Source organism: Mytilus galloprovincialis, chromosome 9, assembly GCF_965363235.1.
Source record: "Mytilus galloprovincialis chromosome 9, xbMytGall1.hap1.1, whole genome shotgun sequence".
In the NCBI taxonomy this organism is placed as follows: domain Eukaryota; kingdom Metazoa; phylum Mollusca; class Bivalvia; order Mytilida; family Mytilidae; genus Mytilus; species Mytilus galloprovincialis.
Window position 1 is genome coordinate 21,253,788 of NC_134846.1, and position 22,811 is coordinate 21,276,598.

A 22,811-nucleotide genomic window follows, 5' to 3' on the forward strand; every position below is an offset into this window, starting at 1 on the left:
AATTGAAGCTTATCGAAACATCCAATCGTCATGTAAGTTCTGGTCAACATTTTTGTTTAGAGTAATGAACCGCATCGGTCAATGATGCTGTTGTATCATCTATAGCCAACGATTGTGTAATTACTCGCTTGCTTTGTTCTTAACCATACTCATAAACACCAGCAATTTCGAGAGTATAGAGTAATTTCTGTTTGACTTTTAATATTTTCATAATAATACATAAAATGACATTTTTTTCATATTTACGGATGTATTTTACAAAAAAAAAAACAGAACTTTTTTTCCTTAGTGTTCTTCGCGTAAAGTCGGTTAGACTGTTTCTATATTATTTGGCATTCAAAACAAACCTCACTACAATGTATATATAGCTACATGTACCTAGTGAAACCTGATCTGTTATCTAGGTTCAACATACATATGCACCGTATTCGTGAGTTTTGTTTCTTTCCGACAATAACGCCCTTGGGATGTTTATGAAACAATAATCTATCAGGCACCATTATTTATATCTTGAACTTTGGTCTACATGATTGTATTAGGCTTAAAACCTAGTGCAAAACTGCAAACTATCAAAATAAGCTCTAGTTGTAGATCTTGAATTTTAGAAAGATATATATTTAAAAACTTGTAAAAGATGCTTTTGTATATAGCCTTACCTCATAATTGCTTTTGTTTTAAAGCTATGTGAAACGTTGCAATTGTAGGTCTACATGTTACATGTATATTTGGTCATGATTTTTTTTACATCATATTCACACAACTAGACAGTGTTCGTTTTAACTTTAAGTGTCTAGTATATATTCACTCGTTCATTAACAATAAGATTAATGCAACTTTGAAACGCTTGATGAATTTAACTATTTTTGCAATCCAAGGATCCAAATAACAGCTTTTATAGTTCGTTCTCCTTTGGGACCTACAAAGTCCAAAAAAGCGTAAATATATCAAAGCGGCTACAGTATCAACAACCGCCAAATAGATAACGGAAATATAAGACCGCTTTGGATTACTTGTATTCAGTATCGTTTTGTTGCAAATATATGTTTTACTTCAGGCCTTTGCTATTGAACCCGAAGTAGTACACTTTTGTTTGAACGAGTGCATCTGCTATTCCGTTCAAATCTGTGTTGTTTCTTTTCTAGTCTCCTTAGGAAGAGGTAAAATTTAAATCTTCTCGGCTTTATATAGGAATTTTGTGTACACAAGGATGGTGCGAATGAAGTCAACCTTGGACTAATAAATAATAATTTTATCATGGAAAGTGGTAAACTTAGAAAATGTAAGTAGTATCATCTATGGCATGTATGGAGAAAATTATACCTCCATTTTCCCTAGAATGATATAATTGCTTAATTCACAAAAGCGCAAGCTAAGGCGAAATTATTGCAATTTTCGACAAGCACCATGACTAAAAGTAGGACAGTACGATCCATAACAAAACGTACTATTCTCATGAGGCGCATCCTCGATTATGAACACAAAAAAGAGATCTGGCTAGAGTCTTTATAATCGGAGTATATCAATTGTTATCTATATCAGCCAACATACATACATATATGCAAAATGCAGATGTAATTTTAAACTGGAAAGTTCAAAATAGAAAATCAATGTCATATCTTTTAACGACATATTAGTACCTAACTGAATATCAACCTTCCATGTAATTTATGTACACTTTATTGGCAAATCAAACAAGCCCCTACGTTGTTTCGTTTTTTTTTTCTTTTCTTTTTAAAGTTTTGTGTATAATTATAAGACTATTTTGAAACATAGGTTTTGAGCGTTTCAAATAAAGGTTGATATAGAAAAGCGATTCAGACGTATGCAATTTATGAAGTGTTGTTTTCATTAAACTTTTTCAATATTGCATTTTTTTTATATGCATCACATAATAATGGAAAGGACCATTATTTATTTACGTGTCGGCAACCATGTTTATTTACATGTATCAGCAACTAAATGTAATGTTGTACATTAATTAAAACCTGAAAAATTGAAATGTGTAATTTTAACAGATCTAGATTTGTTTTCAACATGTTCAACATATTAATGTCAAGGGCAAATTAACATTTGAATTGTATAGATTTGTGTAAAATTGTTGCAATATAATAACAGTTTATTATCAAGTTAATGTTATGTGATGTTCAAATTCCAATTGATTACGTCAACTTAAAATGTTTACTCTTAAGTGAAATCAGAAAAAAATAGTCAGCTCCAACAGCAGTGGCATCGACCCATGTGGTTGTACAGAAACTCATTAGAGATACTAGGATTTAAATTTTATATTTGCACCAGACGCCCGTTTCGTCTTCAAAAGACTCATCATTGACGCTCGAATAAACAAATGTTAAAAAGGCCAAATAAAGTACGAAATTGAGGAGCATTGAGTACCAACACTCCTTGTAGTTTTGCAGAATACAGCTAATGTAATCTATTCCTGAGGTAGGAAAGCATTAGTATTATTTAAAGTTTTGTTAACAGTTAATTTATAATTATGAACATATCAATGATAATAATGTCAACACATAAGAGTTGACTACTGGGCTGGTGATACCCTCGGGGAATTAAAAATCCAGCAGCAGTGACATCGACCCAGTGGTTGTAAATAAACTTATCAGAGATTCAGAAGCAGCAATTAATTGTTTGTTCAGATAAACACAGGGAATAGACTTTGTAATAAAACAAATCATATATCGTTGTCTGAAAAAAGCCAGGAAAACAAATTTTATGTTTAATACTTTAGAAATCCAATTCAACTCCATTCTTAAGTCCGTTAAAAGTCGGTAACATTGTATCTATAATCATACAGTACTGAAGGTGAAGGTATAGTGTATGGAAAATCCACTTTATTATCTGTGTTTATTAAATACTGGGTTTATTGTCTTTATTTCAGACGCACTTCGTGAAAGACAAGGTGAGTACAGCTTCAAGTTTTGTCTGTAAATTATCTTTCAATTATTGTGCCTTCTGTTGATTGATTTTCTTCCAACAATATCAAAGTTCACGCATTTTTTATGACGTAACACTAGAACCAATGCACCAAGGACACTTTTAGAAATATCATATTGAAAAAAGACAAAACTACATGACCAAAACACAAAGATAAAAAAATACACTGAAATCATGCAGCAAAATAATTTTATCTTGTAAATTAAAACCTAAAATAGAAAAACGTAATGTGACCTGCCGATTTAGACTTGTTACCAGGTTTTGTATTTATAAGAGCAACACGACGGGTGCCACATGTTGTGAAGGATTTGCGTACCCTACAGAGGCACTTACGATCACCCCCAATTTTTGGTTTGTTTGTCTTCTTCTTTTTTAGCATTGTAAGTTTAGTTCTGACTTTTGAGTTTTTATGTCCGCTCTGATATTTTTTGTTTCTCTTTCAGTCTTTTCACCCCAAAACGCCTGTAAGTTGAACAACACAACACAAAAAAAAAAAACCATGAACAACACAATCTACAAAATAGAAGTGATGACTCTATAGAAAGATATTGTTATACTAAATCAACTGCGATTATCGATTGTATCTTTTTTGTAAGATTTGCAACTATATTAAGACAATAAATTCAGAAGGAAGAACGAACATATAACAGGGGTTTATCATGAATATAAACTGTCAAGAAAGAAAGTATAATTTTATTTATGTTTATTAGGTAGTTGTCTCATTGACACATATCATTTATCTCATTTTAATCATTTTCATTATTTCCAAAGTTGTATTTACTGCAGACAATGTTTTTGATATTCACAACCTTAAGTCTGTTACTGCCGATTTGTTCATGTAGTACTCTGGACGATTCAAAATTACTTGGACTGGGGTACGATCTACTGAGAGCTAACCCAGAAGGTGGGCGTTTCTCTACTTCTGGCCTTGACCCTGGTATAAAACCAACTAGACAGATACTTCAAATTGATGATACAAACAGAAAATATGTTATTCGAGTGGATAATGTTACCTCCTGCAAAAATCACACAACATATGAATACTTTAATGATGCCAAAGATAAGCAGGAGTATCTTCTACACGATTATGTAACAGGCGGTAAGAAACTTTTGTATGTAGATAATTGGATAGTAATACCTAGAACATCTAAAAAAAATTGTCACATTATCCTGTATGATTTTTGATGTTATCCACTGCATTTTGATATTGATAGCGAAATCAATATGTGTCATGATTGGTACAGACTATACCACATTACGTTGAACATAACTTCCTATTCTTCTCTCACTCTGAATATCATATTCCTTTCTGAACTTCAGCACGACGTTACGCGTGGTTTATGTGCATAACGTTTCGAATGTTTTAAGTTATAAAAACATGCGGGTACGAATTTATTCCAATTAATAATTAATGCTCAGGAAGTAAAAAGGTAAAGGCAGTTGAATAAAACATTCATTTCCTTTGGATTAAGGGGATATTGGACACTTTATTTACCATAGATACCCATAGTAATAATAATGGTCAAATGAAATATGAATTTTCTTGGGCGAAAAAAACTATCTCCCTCTTGCACAAGATATAAATGTATATCATCCGGTGGTCTTCACTTTTGATACACTTTCATTCGTGTATATCATCCAGGATCATAAATCTTCGCTTACATGTAACATGTATTACTTAAAACAAGAGTATAATAACGTAAATGTACAGATAGTTTAAATATATTTTTAGAAGCTCATGGTTTGATAGAATCTTTTTTTTCTATATTTTAAAGATTCTATATTCTGAATGCTTTTCTGTTCTGCGTAATCGACGAATAATAAATTGGACGTAAAAAAACTAGCTCAATCATAAAATGAGAACAATTTGTATATATTAGCAAATGGTAGTTTCAAACGCTGCAGTACTATCAATTGCAGGGTTTAATGAATAAACAGATAGTTTGGCCGTAAATGTATGAAAGTTATTTACAAGTTTCTAAATTAAAAAAACAAACAATACATGCATGTATACGTAAGCAAACGTACTCAGAAACAGTTTCACAAAATCACAGAATTTATCAGTATAACAGATATATTATCTCTTCTGTAAGAAAGTAATTGCATATCATATACCGGCATGACAAGTATTTTTACTTCAAGACTATAAAACTTTGTTTTCCATACAATGCTAAAACTTTGCTGATAGATTTTATAAATATAGATTTCATCCACGTTTGGAAATAATTGTTCACATGTATGAGGGCGCTTATACCGTCAGACATGCACGGACATAAGGACACAAAGAGACACGAACGGACGCCTCATATTTTTGGATCCCTCGCAACGCGTTGTGTGGGACAAATTTAAGATGGTATATATATATATATATATATATATATATATGTTTTGCAAACATCAGATATCCGAATCATTAATAAAACATATATGTAAGCATATGGAGTATGCTTGGACATTGGTTATGACTGTTATTATAAACTGTATAAAAAGTGCATTATTTTGAGACTGTAATACAACAAACTTTACGGTTCTAGCACAGGTATATTTTTAAGTATCTTAACATTTTGAAATAAGGTTAAATCTGTAAATAGCATCATGTTATAGTTTTTAAGAAAATTGTAGGTGACGGCGACATGCTGATTCGTCCATATGCATTTATGGCTGGATATGGTAAATAATTTCACTAACATTCTGATATATTTCAAAGTTAAATTTAATACCAAAGTCCCACTAGGCCACGATCGCACTACGATCTGTGAAAAAAATGCAAATTTTGATGATCGTAGAACGATCGTGTAGATCGCAGTGAGGTCGTATCACGGTTATGTTCAAAACAACCGTGGTGGGGTCGTGGCTAAATCAGGTCGTAGTAGAAGCGTAGTGAGAGCGCACTAAGATCGTAGTAAGATCGCAAATGTCGCTGTACCATCGTAACAAGGCGTAGCGAAATCGTGATTCTATTCGGAGAGACTGCGCTACGATCTCACATCGACGTTATTACGACCTCACTACGACCATCACGTTCTCACCGCGACCCAACTACGCTTCAACTACGACTATACCACGCTTTTCAAGACCAGAGTACGATTCTAGCACGCCCTTGTCGTCCTCATCACGCTCTTCTTACCACCTGACTACGTTCATACTACGACCATCATGCTCATTGTCTTTTCAATTTTCTCTAACGGCTCAACCATGCTTCTCGTTTTTATATAGATTAGACCGTTGGTTTTCCCGTTTAAATGGTTTCATACTAGTAATTTTTGGGGCCATTTATAGCTTGCTGTTCGGTGTGAGCCAAGGCTCCGTGTTGAAGGCCGTACCTTGGCCTATAATGGTTTACTTTTATAAATTGTTACTTGGATGGAGAGTTGTCTCATTAGCACTCATACCACATCTTCCTATATCTATTGACACATCTGTGTCATCTCTGCTATCGTTCACTAAAATATCGTCATTTGAGCTTTATGGACCAGCAATATGTTTTGATTTAGGTACGATTGGTCGGTCCGACATCTCTGCTTGATCAGGATTCGTTACTATCAGAGCTCCCTCTGCCTCTACATCAACCCCTACCACCACGCCCACGTGTTCTAGTAGATTTTGGTGGCATCACTGTATTGTTTCACTAATTTCACTAACATTCTGATATATTTCAAAGTTAAATTTAATACCAAAGTCCCACTAGGCCACGATCGCACTACGATCTGTGAAAAAAATGCAAATTTTGATGATCGTAGAACGATCGTGTAGATCGCAGTGAGGTCGTATCACGGTTATGTTCAAAACAATCGTGGTGGGGTCGTGGCTAAATCAGGTCGTAGTAGAAGCGTAGTGAGAGCGCACTAAGATCGTAGTAAGATCGCAAATGTCGCTGTACCATCGTAACAAGGCGTAGCGAAATCGTGATTCTATTCGGAGAGACTGCGCTACGATCTCACATCGACGTTATTACGACCTCACTACGACCATCACGTTCTCACCGCGACCCAACTACGCTTCAACTACGACTATACCACGCTTTTCAAGACCAGAGTACGATTCTAGCACGCCCTTGTCGTCCTCATCACGCTCTTCTTACCACCTGACTACGTTCATACTACGACCATCATGCTCATTGTCTTTTCAATTTTCTCTAACGGCTCAACCATGCTTCTCGTTTTTATATAGATTAGACCGTTGGTTTTCCCGTTTAAATGGTTTTATACTAGTAATTTTTGGGGCCATTTATAGCTTGCTGTTCGGTGTGAGCCAAGGCTCCGTGTTGAAGGCCGTACCTTGGCCTATAATGGTTTACTTTTATAAATTGTTACTTGGATGGAGAGTTGTCTCATTAGCACTCATACCACATCTTCCTATATCTATTGACACATCTGTGTCATCTCTGCTATCGTTCACTAAAATATCGTCATTTGAGCTTTATGGACCAGCAATATGTTTTGATTTAGGTACGATTGGTCGGTCCGACATCTCTGCTTGATCAGGATTCGTTACTATCAGAGCTCCCTCTGCCTCTACATCAACCCCTACCACCACGCCCACGTGTTCTAGTAGATTTTGGTGGCATCACTGTATTGTTTCACTAATTTCACTAACATTCTGATATATTTCAAAGTTAAATTTAATACCAAAATCCCACTAGGCCACGATCGCACTACGATCTGTGAAAAAAATGCAAATTTTGATGATCGTAGAACGATCGTGTAGATCGCAGTGAGGTCGTATCACGGTTATGTTCAAAACAATCGTGGTGGGGTCGTGGCTAAATCAGGTCGTAGTAGAAGCGTAGTGAGAGCGCACTAAGATCGTAGTAAGATCGCAAATGTCGCTGTACCATCGTAACAAGGCGTAGCGAAATCGTGATTCTATTCGGAGAGACTGCGCTACGATCTCACATCGACGTTATTACGACCTCACTACGACCATCACGTTCTCACCGCGACCCAACTACGCTTCAACTACGACTATACCACGCTTTTCAAGACCAGAGTACGATTCTAGCACGCCCTTGTCGTCCTCATCACGCTCTTCTTACCACCTGACTACGTTCATACTACGACCATCATGCTCATTGTCTTTTCAATTTTCTCTAACGGCTCAACCATGCTTCTCGTTTTTATATAGATTAGACCGTTGGTTTTCCCGTTTAAATGGTTTCATACTAGTAATTTTTGGGGCCATTTATAGCTTGCTGTTCGGTGTGAGCCAAGGCTCCGTGTTGAAGGCCGTACCTTGGCCTATAATGGTTTACTTTTATAAATTGTTACTTGGATGGAGAGTTGTCTCATTAGCACTCATACCACATCTTCCTATATCTATTGACACATCTGTGTCATCTCTGCTATCGTTCACTAAAATATCGTCATTTGAGCTTTATGGACCAGCAATATGTTTTGATTTAGGTACGATTGGTCGGTCCGACATCTCTGCTTGATCAGGATTCGTTACTATCAGAGCTCCCTCTGCCTCTACATCAACCCCTACCACCACGCCCACGTGTTCTAGTAGATTTTGGTGGCATCACTGTATTGTTTCCGAGAAATCTACGTATTAATCAGAAATGGAATGAATGGAACTGTATTGATATGTAAAACGATATTGATGTTATTATTGAGAACGTAGTAAGATCGCGCTATGAACGTAGTATAATCGTGGTAAGAACGTGTTATAATCGCAGTAGAAGCGTGGTAAGATCGTGTTGCAATCGGACAACTCGTGGTATTGTCGTAGTGAGAACATGATGAGCGTAGAAAGATCCTGATAAGCGTAGTGAGGTCGCAGAATAAGCGCAGTGAGAACGTGGTATTATCGTAGCGGGAGCGGGATCTGAATTTATTTTAGATCGCGGTGAGCGTGGTCTGGTGTGACTGAGGCTTAAGTCATCAAAAAATGTAAAATGTAGTCATCATATTAAGAATCCACAAATAGAGTTATTTATAAGTCCATAATATGATAACATTTATTCGTAATGCTGGATTAACACTGGTACCAGTTTTCTTTTCAGGAAAATATATAACGTCCTTTAAAAGCTTGAATGAATCTTTTCTTTGATTCTCTATCTCTATTCCGATTAAAAACGAAATTTGTTGACTCCAAGAAAAAGGTCTGGATTAACTGTATGTTGATTTTATGTACTTAACTGTTATAAAATGTTGAATTTGTCGAACCATTTCTGTTTTTCGATACCTGGCATAGATTGGTTCAGCCGTATTTTGAAAAAATAGGGAAATATCTGTTCTCAGCAAATAATTGGTCAAAATTTAATTATGACGTTATATTTTCTTGATTTCTTCTGAACGTCCTATTGTGACGTCCTGAAAAAAAAACCGACAATGACTGATGACGTCACATAAAAAGAAGTCAACACAACTCTCTGCAAATGTTGGATTAAAATCATTAAATCATTAAAGAAATAGATTCCACCACTATGACTCGTGTATTACGATATTTATCCACTCTTACAATGATGGAATCTATATGTAAAAAATGTAACATGTTCTGTTGAACAACATATTTGTCGTCATTATCATTCACAATTTCCCACTTTAAGTTTTTTCGACCAAAATTGATCAAGAATTATGTTTCCCCTCTTTATATAGTTTTGCTTTATTTTATTTTCATTTTTCAGCTCTGAGGGATGCTTCAAAACCAAATGCTATCACTGTTGATAAGATTACTGTTTGTAACCGAGGACGTAGTCGCTATGCCATGCCACCAGCCTATCCGTCATATCACAAACTGAATGACGAGTTTATATCAGCAGCATGTGCCTTGCCAAACTCATATGATGCCAACACTTATAATAGATTTTTGAAAGACTGGGGGACAGTATGTTTAGTTGTACCTTTACTCCCTTCTTTTTGTAGTACAAAATGATTAATTGAGAAAAAACTGATAACCAACAACTTATTGTTGAGTTATGAGATTGGGATATGTGAGTTTCATTAGCAGATTAGATCCCAACGAGATATGCCAATTCTTACGCAATTCACAATTCAATCATAACCTTACTATGCTTATAAATGACTTTTTGAGGTATATCAATATAGAGATCTCTTATTTAGATGTTAAATAGAGAGTAATCTTTATTTACCGTTCCATTATATTAATTTTAAAAGTAATAACTTATATTGCGCTTATATTTGTATTTTAGTATCCCTTACTATTTCATCATGTGATTATTGAAGTTGAAACAGGAACAAAGTCAGTTAGCCAATATGATATATCTGCAGCTAGAGTTGCGGAGGTACTTTTAAAGGTAATGGTATTTATTCTTTAAGGACACATTGTGAAAGATGATCAACAACTGTTAGGCGATTACAGACAAAAACGTTCAACATACAAATTGGAATAAATTACCTAACAATCTTGAAGGTCAATACATGTATGTGTTCTGGAAAAGATGAGTATTTGGCCCACACGCGTATGTTCATGCCAGAACGCGTATACACGCTCATAGTCCGTCTATACGCGCATGATAAGGTAGTCAATAAATCGGGTGATTTGCATTAGGTATTACCCTTCATGATGACATACATTAAAAGAAGTTTTGTTTGATTTATCCTTTGGTAATTATTATCACATAAGGCATTGTATCATGGAAATGATCAATTTTCCTTATACACACAACCTTTAACTTCGAAAAATAGATTTAATCAATGTCAAAATGAAATTGCAAACGGGTCTCAACTGTTTTACAAACAGACACCTAGGACATTAATCACGTATTTTGATTTTTTTTTTTTGGAATATGTATTTTTTTTTAAATATGTTAAATGTTTAAAACAATTTTGATTCTATTCATACGATTTTACAGATAACAATTATATATATGTGCTGTCCGTCTCTTTGAATGCGGAAAATAAGAATTAAGAGACATCACATGTATACCTTTGTTATTGTAAGATCATTCGAAAAGCAGCAAACTCACTTCAATTAAGCGAAAACAAGTATACAAGTTAATTGAAATTAAATGAAATCATAGAATGTGAAAATGCATGTTACAGTTGGAACCACAGTTTCCTGTTAATTTCTTTATTAGAAAATAAAACATGATTTAAATGATGTCGCAATCCAAACATAAGCTACTGAGACCAACAGTTCATCAGCTTAAGTATCAACTACGTGCTAATAAATAAATACTAGTATATCAATTGATACACATTGTTTAAAATTCGTTCTCTGCAAACATACTGTTGCTCTTATAATCACTTACCGTTATATACCGTTATATATAAATATTATATCGAAGTAATTATTTGAACTGTTCATAAGAATTAATTAGTAACGTGACAATGCGCCAAGCTAGTAATACAAACATACATAATTCCTCTGCTAAAACCAAAAAACCTACTGGATCTAATCAGAAACTGCGTTAAGTTTCTATTCATAGATATAGAAAGATGTGGTGTGAGTGCCAATGAGACAACTCTCCATCCAAAAAAATATTTATATTAGTAAACCATTATAGGTCAATGTACTCCGTCAAAACGGATCCTTGGCTCACAGCAAACAACAAGCTATAAAGGGCCCATTAATTACTAGTGTAAAACCATTCAAACGGGAAAAACAACGGTCTAGTCTATATGAAAAACGAGAAACGAGAAACGCGTTAAAATTACATAAACAAACGACAACTACTGTAATCAAATACCTGACTTAGGACAGATGTAAACATTTGCAGCGGGATTAAACGTTTTAATGGTACCAAAATTTCTCCCTTTTTCTGATACAATAGTATAACATAACAACATAGAAAAACATACGATAAAATATCAATTGGAAGGCTTAACTCAATCAAAAAACGTAAATTAACACACTATGAACGAATAAATTTGATATATTTGTGCATAGGTGAGAGAAAAAGGATTGAAATTTCGTTTTTTTTTTGTTTTTTTTTATGATAGGAACATTATAATAATTGATAATCGAATTCATTTGTTTCAGAAATATGGTAATCCACACATATGGAAAGTGGTTCTTGTAAGAGACGATATGGAAGTATGGCTTATTTCAACACGTCAAACCTACTGGCAGCTGATCTTGAATCATTAACAACCGGAGTATCCCCAAAAAGTCTGATTGTTGGTGGAATGGGTATATCCGAACCGCTAGAATTTCATTTAATGTCAATAGTCCGATTCTTTGAAGATGATTTCTGGACAACCGAAAACCAACAGGATGGAATTTGTCCAACAATCATGCACAGAAATGTGTCAATGATAAAACAGAATCTGCTTAAAGCTATGAAGGAATATCCGTCTTCCTTTAGCATAATGTAAACGTCATCAGGTAAATGAAATATGTTTAGTATTATTTCACAATTCCTCATGTATATGAATTTGAAAACTGGAGACCAAAGCTGTTTAAAAATTATACCTTATATTTGCATGTAGTATGTGTCTTTCAGTTTTTATACCAGAATTACTTAATTAATTATTGAATATGTGATAAAAGCATTAAGCTTGAAGAGAATCAGAAAACTCAAATTGTCAATTCCCTTTGCATTTTGTTGACAGCATAATTAATGGCGTTCATATACCATGTATCTTTACAGAATGAATTAAACGTACAATGACCAAAACTGATCAATACATGTTAATGTATCTGTACCTTTTACATATTTTAAGTATGTTTAAATATGTATCACAATAGATTCAAATATTCATAGATATTGGAAGATGTAGTATGAGTGTCAATGAGACAACTCACCATCCAAGTAACAATTTATAAAAGTAAACCATTATAGGTCAAGGTACAACCTTCAACATGGAGCCTTGACTCACACTGAGCAGCAAGCTATAAAGGGCCCGAAAAATTACTAGACGTGTAAAACCATTCATATCTGCTTAGACAATAACTAACAAATCGTACACCTTAACTGAAATGATCAAACTAAATTTGCAAATTGAATAGCTACATTGGCAAAGTACTTATATACAAAGTTTAACAGTGTTGTAGTTAATCATATATAAACACCTGACTCAAGTTCGTTTAGAAAATTCAAATAAAGGTGAAATTAACTATATAATTATTTCATTTTCTCAAAGCAAAGAGGATCAAACACAAATAAGACATACTTATTCAGTCTTCTCTATAATATAATGTATAACAAAAATAACAATACAAATTAAATGTGAGCATGCATTATATAATATAAAAAACATAATGTTTACTCAACTATACTGAAAAAAGGAAAGGGAATAAAGAAAAAACGACATACATCGTTTCCGGCTTTTAATACACAATCCCCGATTATAATCATACTACACTATAAACTGAAGTTTATATTCTTTTTAACTGAAGTAATTTTGTTGTGCAATTTACTTAATAATTTACTTTGCATCATTGTGGTGATCCAAATGAAACAGAAAGGGTTATGGTGCTCTTTGTATAGGTACATGTTGTTTTATGCTAATATTATAAGTCCAAAACATCGTCAACATTTATTTTGCTATAAATATAAATGTTAGCTTGATTGTTGTTCTTTTTTGTTGTAATTGTTTTGCGTTGGTGGTGTACATTTACGTTTTTTGTGGAATCGGGGTACAAATAAAACAAAATGTGCGAAGGAACAGATTTGGGTCAATGACATAAAACATCAAAAACAAAGCTGGTTTAATACATACCTCCGTGTCCCTTAATATCAGTGACTATATTTTGTACCACATCATCAGTTAGTCAATGTGTCTGTATTTCATTACGGGTGATTTTTTCAGACATGAGACATGTCTTAAAACTGTTGACCTGTGAACATATGAAGGAAAGTATATATTAAATACTGTAACTTTATTATTTTGTTTTATAGAATTGACACACACACTGAGCGTGCCTTTAGGCCGACAGGGACATTTTCCTTGTATCAACCAGTATCAGGATGCCCACATTCTCATACTTGGTTTAGCAGTGGTTGGGTATCGCAAGACACCGAGGATACCACAAAGGCAACTTCATATTCTTCTGGTCACCATTTTTTTGGCAAGTATTGAAGTATATGTATTAAATGAGAACATGAGAGTTGCATTTAGGAGATCTCTCCGTCTTTTAACTGTATAAACCCACCTGACAATTGTAAGGCTATTCACAAAATATATTTAATCATAAACACTTTTATTGGCAATTTCTTCAACGCTCTTATTTCACCACTAGGTTCTAGGAAAGTATTTTTGAAACAATGTTGTTGCTAGAATACATTTCATACAACCCACCATGCATGCCTTTTGAAGCTCTTTGATGGAAAATACAGCTTTGAAATTAACCCTTCCAAAATTCCTATGTTTAGCTCTTAGAACAATTTCAGCTTTATCAATTACTTTGTGTGTAGTGACGTTTCTCGTCATCTTTCTATGTACAAATAGAAAAAAAACCATTTTTTTACGTATCTTTATGAGAAAGACACAATTCAAATGCCACAAGATGTGTAAGAGCCGGAAAAGGTTATATGTTTAGATGTCAGACCACCAATTAAGAACGTATATAAAAGTAATACTACTCTGACACAAAATAGTGCTTTTTATTTCCAAAAAAATATGGGTTATTTTGGGAGTACTTCTTTTTGAAGGTCAGTTTTTTTCTTAGAAGGCTTTAAAGGTATGTTGAAAATTTGCATGCAGAATGCTGATACATGTACAATTCAGGATATACCTGGTTTCTATGATGTTAAACTTTAGGTGGTCTGACACCGATATGGATATAAAGGATTAAAATGATAAATAAATCTATTTGAGGTCAACTTTGCATTACGGAGTTGAAAGTTTGGATTACAAACATAGAGTGGGACAAAATATTTTAGTTAATTGGTTTATTTTTGACCTTTTTTTATTCGAGTGTGACTGTTGAGTCTTTATTAGACGAAACGCGCATCTAGTGCAAATACTAATGTTCAATCCTGGTATCTATGATGCGTTTATTAGGCATCCACTGTGTGAATTTAATGGCAGGATATTATATATCAACGAACACAATAGATGTTACTAAAAATAGAACACAATGTTTTGATTCAAATCCCAACAGTATGATATATAGATCAAATACGAGAGAAACGATATGTTCAGAGTTGTTCATCGACTCCATATTGGAGTTATGATCTTAAAATAATGGTTTTGTCTCATATTTGGATATCTTCTTGAAAGCTATGCATGATAGTGAAAAACATGACAACGACAGTAAGTTAACAGAAATTAATAGAAAAACAAGATCTACAAACACAGTTAACAAAATTGTTTGTCGACTCCTTATTATAATGTCTCAATTTACCCTTTTTGTTAAAAAGGCTATTAATTCAAGTCCAAAAAACAAAGGAGAAAAAATACAAACAAGACCGAGAGTTAAAATCATTCCTCAGTAAAGGACCTAAATATCGTCCTCCGTCAATTATTAATTGGAATGAGTGTCGTAATATCATCCACGACTCACTCCATACTTACTGTATGAAATGGATAAAACGGGAAAAAGCTGACAAAAAATCTTTGGACTCTTTTTTTAATTCAGTAATGAAGATAGTTGATATACGTATTCAACATTTTAAAGAACATTTTACTATTAACAATAACCACAAAAAAACTATTTCTCGTATCAAACATAAACTAAAAGAACTAGCCAAGAAATTTGTTTTTGTCCCGGCCGATAAAGCTGCTAATAATATTATTATTGTTTGACGTAAATTTTACATCGAGGTTCTGAAAAAAGAAATCACCAATTCACCAACATTCCAACTGACTCCATTTTCAGAAAACGACATCTGTAACAAACATAAACGTTTAGCTACCGGTTTACAAGCAGAGCCAAATACAATGAAAGTCCCAACTATGTACTGGCTTCCTATGAAGCTACACAAAACACCTTACAAATATAGATTTATTTCGTCTTCAAGCCATTGTTCCACTACTAAATTGTCTATTCTTCTTACCAGCACACTTGGTACAATTAAAAACCTGATAATAAATTGTTCAAATAAGGCCTTCGAAAATAGTGGAATTAATTACTTTTGGAGTGTCAAGAACTCGTTGGAAGTACTTGATAAATTGCATGCTTATATTGGTGATTTAAAATCTGTTCAAAGTTTTGATTTTTCTACCCTGTATACCACATTGCCTCACATTCTCATTAAGAAAAAAAATACACACCTAATTAAATGGGCATTTAAAAAGTCAGAATGTGAATATATATGTTCAATCTCTTTTAGGTCATTTTTTAGTTGCAATAAACAAAAAAACTTTGTCAATTGGACATGCTTTGATACTATATATGCCCATGAATTTTTACTAGATAACATTTTTGTTCGCTTTGGGGATTCCGTATATCGTCAGATTATCGGAATTCCAATGGGGACTAACTGTGCACCACTTATTACGGACCTGTTTTTGTATTGCTATGAGTTACAATTTATGACAAAAATAAGCAAAGACCCATCGAAACAACATCTTATAAACAAATTTAATAATACTTTTAGATATTTGGATGATATTTTGGCTCTCAATAATGACGACTTCAGTATGTATATTAAAGAAATTTATCCTGTTGAACTTACTTTAAATAAAGCTAATACTAACAATGACCACTGCCCTTTCCTCGATCTTGATATCTATATCACTAACGGAAAGCTGAATACTAAAATTTATGATAAAAGAGATGATTTTTCATTTCCAATCGTTAATTATCCACTTTTAGATGGTGACGTTCCCTTGTCACCATCTTACGGTGTTTATATATCTCAACTTGTACGATTCGCTCGTGTATGTAACAATGTTTTAGATTTTAACGAGAGAAATTTATGTATTACTGAAAAATTATTACACCAGGGTTTTCGATATCACAAACTAGTCAAAACATTTACTAAATTTTATCATCGGTATAAGGACATCATTCGTAAATATAGCTCAACATGCAGACTTCCTATACGTTCAGGTATTTCACATCCAATTTTTTATGGAAATATTCTTTATAAAGCACAAAGGTGTCAGTATTCACCTCAAAAACTAACAAAACCTTTGAATAGACTTATTAAGAAGGGATATAGTTACGAGACTGTTGTCAGGTCATTAAAGATTGCATATTTTGGCGTTAATATTGATTCACTTTTAGGGTCTTTGCATCGGAACTAAACACATTTATTCAAAAACCAGTTGTTGGCATGACACGGGTTATGTTCTTCTCATATATGTTATGATGGTATGATACTAAACCCCTAACGGGAAGGATTGTGCCTGATGTTCATATGATTAAATCATAATCTTTCAGTCAGTTTAATTGAAGTCTGGAGCTGGCATGTCAGTTAACTGCTAGTAGTCTGTTGTTATTTATGTATTATTGTCATTTTGTTTATTTTCTTTGGTTACATCTTCTGACATCAGACTCGGACTTCTCTTGAACTGAATTGTAATGTGCGTATTGTTATGCGTTTACTTTTCTACATTGGCTAGAGGTATAGGGGGAGGGTTGAGATCTCACAAACATGTTTAACTCCGCCGCATTTTTGCGCCTGTCCCAAGTCAGGAGCCTCTGGCCTTTGTTAGTCTTGTATTATTTTAATTTTAGTTTCTTGTGTACAATTTGGAAATTAGTATGGCGTTCATTATCACTGAACTAGTATATATTTGTTTAGGGGCCAGCTGAAGGACGCCTTCGGGTGCGGAAATTTCTCGCTACATTGAAGACTGGTTGGTGACCTTCTGCTGTTGTTTTTTTTCTATGGTCGGGTTGTTGTCTCTTTGGCACATTCCCCATTTCCATTCTCAATTTTAGAGATAATGATCCCCAAGACAAGATCCACATGAAACTCAAGTGATAGTAACCGTTTGTTTATTTTAATAGGTTTTTGAACAGAATGACGTCAACAGTTGCTCAAACAATTTGCAAATGGCTTTCAATTACTTTAATCAATATCACAATCTTCGTATTATCTTTCTTAATCTATGTTCAGTGACCGCTTTTAGCATATATGGACGTCTCACTGAATTGATAATATATATCAAAATAATAAACATATTATACCTTATCTGCGATACTGATGAATACCAAAGGGATACTAAAACTCAATTATCGAAGGCAATAGGACAATGCCGTGGCACCAAAAAAAAAAAACGAAAAATGGTCAGAAGGCAACAGCCTGACAATAAACATAATAGAAAACTGAGCAACAGCAAAACATCGGGTATGATTTCAAGTGCTCCTAAAGGATAACCAAATACTGCTCTATATAGTTAATTTATTATTTACAACTATGAGATGTAGAGTGCATGTTGAAATCTGAAACGTAATAAATAGAGCATGAGTGTAAACCGAAACGCGTGAAAAAAATAAACTAAGGACAATTCAAGAGATCGGAACGGACGAAAATGTAGACAAAAAGGTAAAAATAGTGTGATATTATTAAAGAAATGATTACGTTACGGCATATGGATATTGTTTTTCACTTTCAGCTGGTACACCTGATACAGAGTATTCTAAGTTTTACTTTTGCACACATACATCAAGTATGAAAGGTGCTTACTACAGAAATTGGCCTTCTGGAAACTACTGCATACTCAAGTATGGACCATGCCCTACCGGTATGTCATATGAGCACATGGAATAGTGAAATATTATAATGGATGTTGGTCCAAAACTCTTTGATAAAGCACCAAATCAGTGATAATCACACAAAATCATGAAAAATGATTAGTATACCAACTGCTTTTAAAACCGCCTGGACATGTTTTAAAACAAATATGTAGATGTTTGCAATCAAAAGTCTATTTCTGACAGTTAAACGCTCCGTAATAATTTAAAGGCAACATGAGAAAGCGTAAAAGCAAATGACACATTCACAATATAAACAAAAGTAGTGTATAGAAAAGTTCCTTTTATTGATGAGAGGGATCTAACTGATAGATCATACGATCACTTTTAGGTCATTGAATTTCAAATCATAGAGAATTAAACATCTTCCGAATAAGTTTCAACAGATAAGTCAGACCTAAAAATGACACATATTGAAAAACTAAAGATACCTAGTTTTAGGTCTTTTCATCAAATTAAGATTTGTCATCACCTCCAGTTTTGATGGGGTTTGTGTTGATCAATTTTTAGATTTCTATATGTTCTATGTACTCTATTTTCGACTTATGAGTTTGTATAAAGTAAAATCACAAAAATATCCGAGGACATTTCAAAACGGAAAATCCCTAATTAAACGGCAAAGTTAAAAGCTCAAACACATCAACCGAATGGAAAACAACTTTCATATTCCACTTTGGTATTTGTTGCCTCTCGTTTAGTATTTTATTCTGTGTTATGTGATTGCGGAAGCAATGTCAATTTTTCTTCGACTTATGAGTTGGAATACCACTTGTTTTTATCTCACTACGTCAAATTGCTTCTGTACTCTGGTTATAGATTTTTTTTTCTTTCGACGTTTTTTGTTTGGGGGAAACAGGGGGGGGGATGGGGGTCATATTAGAGAAAACTAATTCGTACTTTCAGTAAATCAAAAGTAGTTGAAAGTAGATTTTCTGCAAAAAAAGACATTCACTTTGTGATATATTAATAATACAAATACAATATTGTCTCCAGTCGGGAAAAAAATGTTTGTCACTCTCTAAACTCACACATACAGTCAAACATAGCTGTAATAATGATCTAAAAATATAATTGAAGGTTTTGATGAAGGTTACATTCATTGGGATGATGAAAACAGTGGTAACGGTAACTCAGCTGGTGGTACGTTACCTAACGGAACATATGGTCATGACACTGATATATATTATTGCTGCAGGTAAAGGTTTCAATACTTGATAGATTACTGTTTGATGCAGACCAAGCATAACATAAAGTATATGTACGGTAACGCCAAATTATTTCGTTAGTTAACCTCATTTATGCGTTTTCTAGTAAACGCTCGTTTACATAATAACGTTAACGCGGTCAAAATGTCTACCCTATTAGACGCGTGTTTTCTATGTGTCCGTTATATTAAGTACATAACGAATATTACTTCAGATTTCACGAGTTTATTTTAAAGTGCACTTGAAAGTAAACTTTTCGCGTTAAGTAATTGAGTTAAATATACAATAAACTTCGTGTACATTTGAATATTTTTCTATTTTGTTAAAATGACTTTTATGGTATGACGATAATATTTTAAGTTAATGTTTTTAAATAAAGGCAACAGTAATATACCGCTGTTCAAAACTCATAAATCTAATGACAAAAAACAAAATCGGGGTAACAAACTAAAACTGAGGGAAACGCATTAAATATAAGAGGAGAACAACGACACAACATTAAAATGTAACACACACAGAAACGGACTAAGCATTAGACAAAATCCTATGAGAATAACAAATATAACATCAAAACCAAATACATGAATTTGGGATAGATAAGTACCGTGACACGTCTTATAGTAATGCGAATTCACACTCAAAAATAAGAGAAAACAAACGACACAACGGAAACACAACGTTAAAATGTAACACACACAGAAACGAACTATAATATAACAATGGCCATATTCCTGACTTGGTACAGGACATTTTTAAAGGAAAAAATGGTGGGTTGTACCGGGTTTTGTGGCATGCCAAACCTCCCTCTTTTATGGCCATGTGAAATATAACATTAAAATGACAACACAACATTACAGGACTACAATATAAATAAATAGGAGAACATAATTGACAAAGAAACACACGAATAATAGCTAACAAAAGGCAACAAGTTTAAAATTTTAATACGCCAGAAGTGCATTTTGTCCACCCAAGACTTACTAGTGACGCCCAGATACAAAAGTTTGAAATCCGAAACAAGTACAAAGTTGAACAGCATCAAGGACCAAGAGTTCAAAAAAATTGTGCCAAAAAACGGCCAGGGTTTTCTGTTAGGTACCAGAACATCCCTATTATTTAGAATAATTTATACTCTTGCAAACAGTAAATTTTATAAAATGACTATACAAAAGATGTATGATAAAACTGAAGTATTAACTATTTACAGGAAACAACCGAAACACACAACATAACCCAAAGAAATGTAAACTCTAACAATTCAAAAACTCTTTTAATTCGAAATATTGACTTTTATTCATTGCAAAAAATCAGTTCCAATAACTTTAAATAGCGGGTTTCTATATTTTCTTTTCAAAATATACATGTACAAATATCGACTCACAAAAATATTTGAAATATGATATGCCAAAATTAGATACAGCAAAGTTATGTGTACATATAAAATTATCTCGATACAGTTTCATGAGTAATTTTAAGGCAGATTCAACAAAGTTATGCCTCAAGAAATAAAATAAATGACAAAAAATTGTTTCCATGCCGTAGCACCTTATCGCAGCTTTTCATCTTAATGTTATTTGTTGGTCAATCTGCGTAAAAGCGCGTTTGCTTTTTACAAAAAAAAAAAAGAAGACTCGTTTTATTACACGTTAACGTGGAATTAACCTCAAAGTTAACGCCTGTTTTATCTTTACAAATTAAAAGACGCGTCGTTTTCCTGTTAACGCCCGAGAGTGCATGTAATGTTTGGTCTGCACCCAAATGTAGTTATACACATTAAACTACTTTCTTCGTTCTGAAAAAAGATTAATAGAAAATATTACTTTGTCCAGTAAAACATTATGAAGTGTTGAAAAAACACATAATGAAAGAAATTTCTATTTGTTTATTTTATGGTAAAATACCAAATTGTATTGTACTTATAATGTTAACAACTAAATATGAAAGTTGTCAGTTCACCATTTATTCCAGTTTTGAAAAATATTCACTCAAAGATATTGCTGCAACAGCAGTCGTTCTTAAATATACTATCTTTAACAGAATAGGATACATCATGTTCCATGCAGAGTTGTTGTAAAAACACCTGTTCAAGTTCACCTTTCATGATCTACTAACGGTAATAATAAAAAATCAGAAATAATTAGAAAATTAACTGATTGTTTAATTGCTGTCAGTCATAAACAAAAATAATTAATCATTATAACGATTAAACACGACGGTTTTAAATACTGACGATTTCTTTCCTTAGAGTTTTACCCTTCGATAGCATGCTAACTCATACAAAAATGGTTTCAAATGACAAATAAGTAAGTTCGACAATTTGCATTAGGCTTTGCTGTTGATGATTCAAAGATTTAGCTTCAATCCATTGGTTATTACAAAAAAAAAGTAAAATCTCAAAAATACTGAACTTAGAGAAAAGTCAATTCGGTAATTCCATAATCACATGGCAAAATCAAAAAACAAAACTCATCAAAAACGAATGGACAATAACTGTCATATTCCTAACTTTGTACAGGCATTTTCAAATGTAGAAAATGGTGGATTAAAACAATATAGTTGTCCTACATTCAGTTCACTATAGAACAATGTAGAATTTACAAAACCTTTTGTAAAATGTTTAAATGCGTTTAATTTGTGTTACAGAAGTGATGGGCCTATCGCCGATAAAGTTTTTCTGCCTATAGATAAACCATTCTATTTAATGCGATACACCAGTGGATGTCAGAAAGTCTATGGCATGGTAGTTCGTGAAGAATATTTCCAGTTTGACGACGAAAATACGAACAACAGAGACAGTTGCAGTGGAGCTCATCCATACGACACTGGCTGTAATAACGATCATATGCTATATTTTTGTTACTACGAGGTTGATCGTCAAAATCCTGCCGTCTTCGGCTGATCGTGTGTCCATATTCCACAAACAACAATTACAAGACAATCCAGATATTTATTAAAATTTTATATTTAGAATGCCTTATACAATTTTATATTGATTTAGATATTTATTTTTCAAATATATGTGTTTGCTTCCATAATACACACATTATGTGAAAAAAAAGCAGAATTAATATCACGTGCCAATGTTAAGTCACACGTCTT

General features: G+C 33.4%; 1 pseudogene; it reads left to right on the plus strand.

Moving 5' to 3' along the window:
- Window positions 1-2,833: 2,833 nt before the first annotated feature.
- Window positions 2,834-22,682, plus strand: LOC143046508 (uncharacterized; annotated as a pseudogene).
- The last annotated feature ends 129 nt before the right edge of the window (window positions 22,683-22,811 follow it).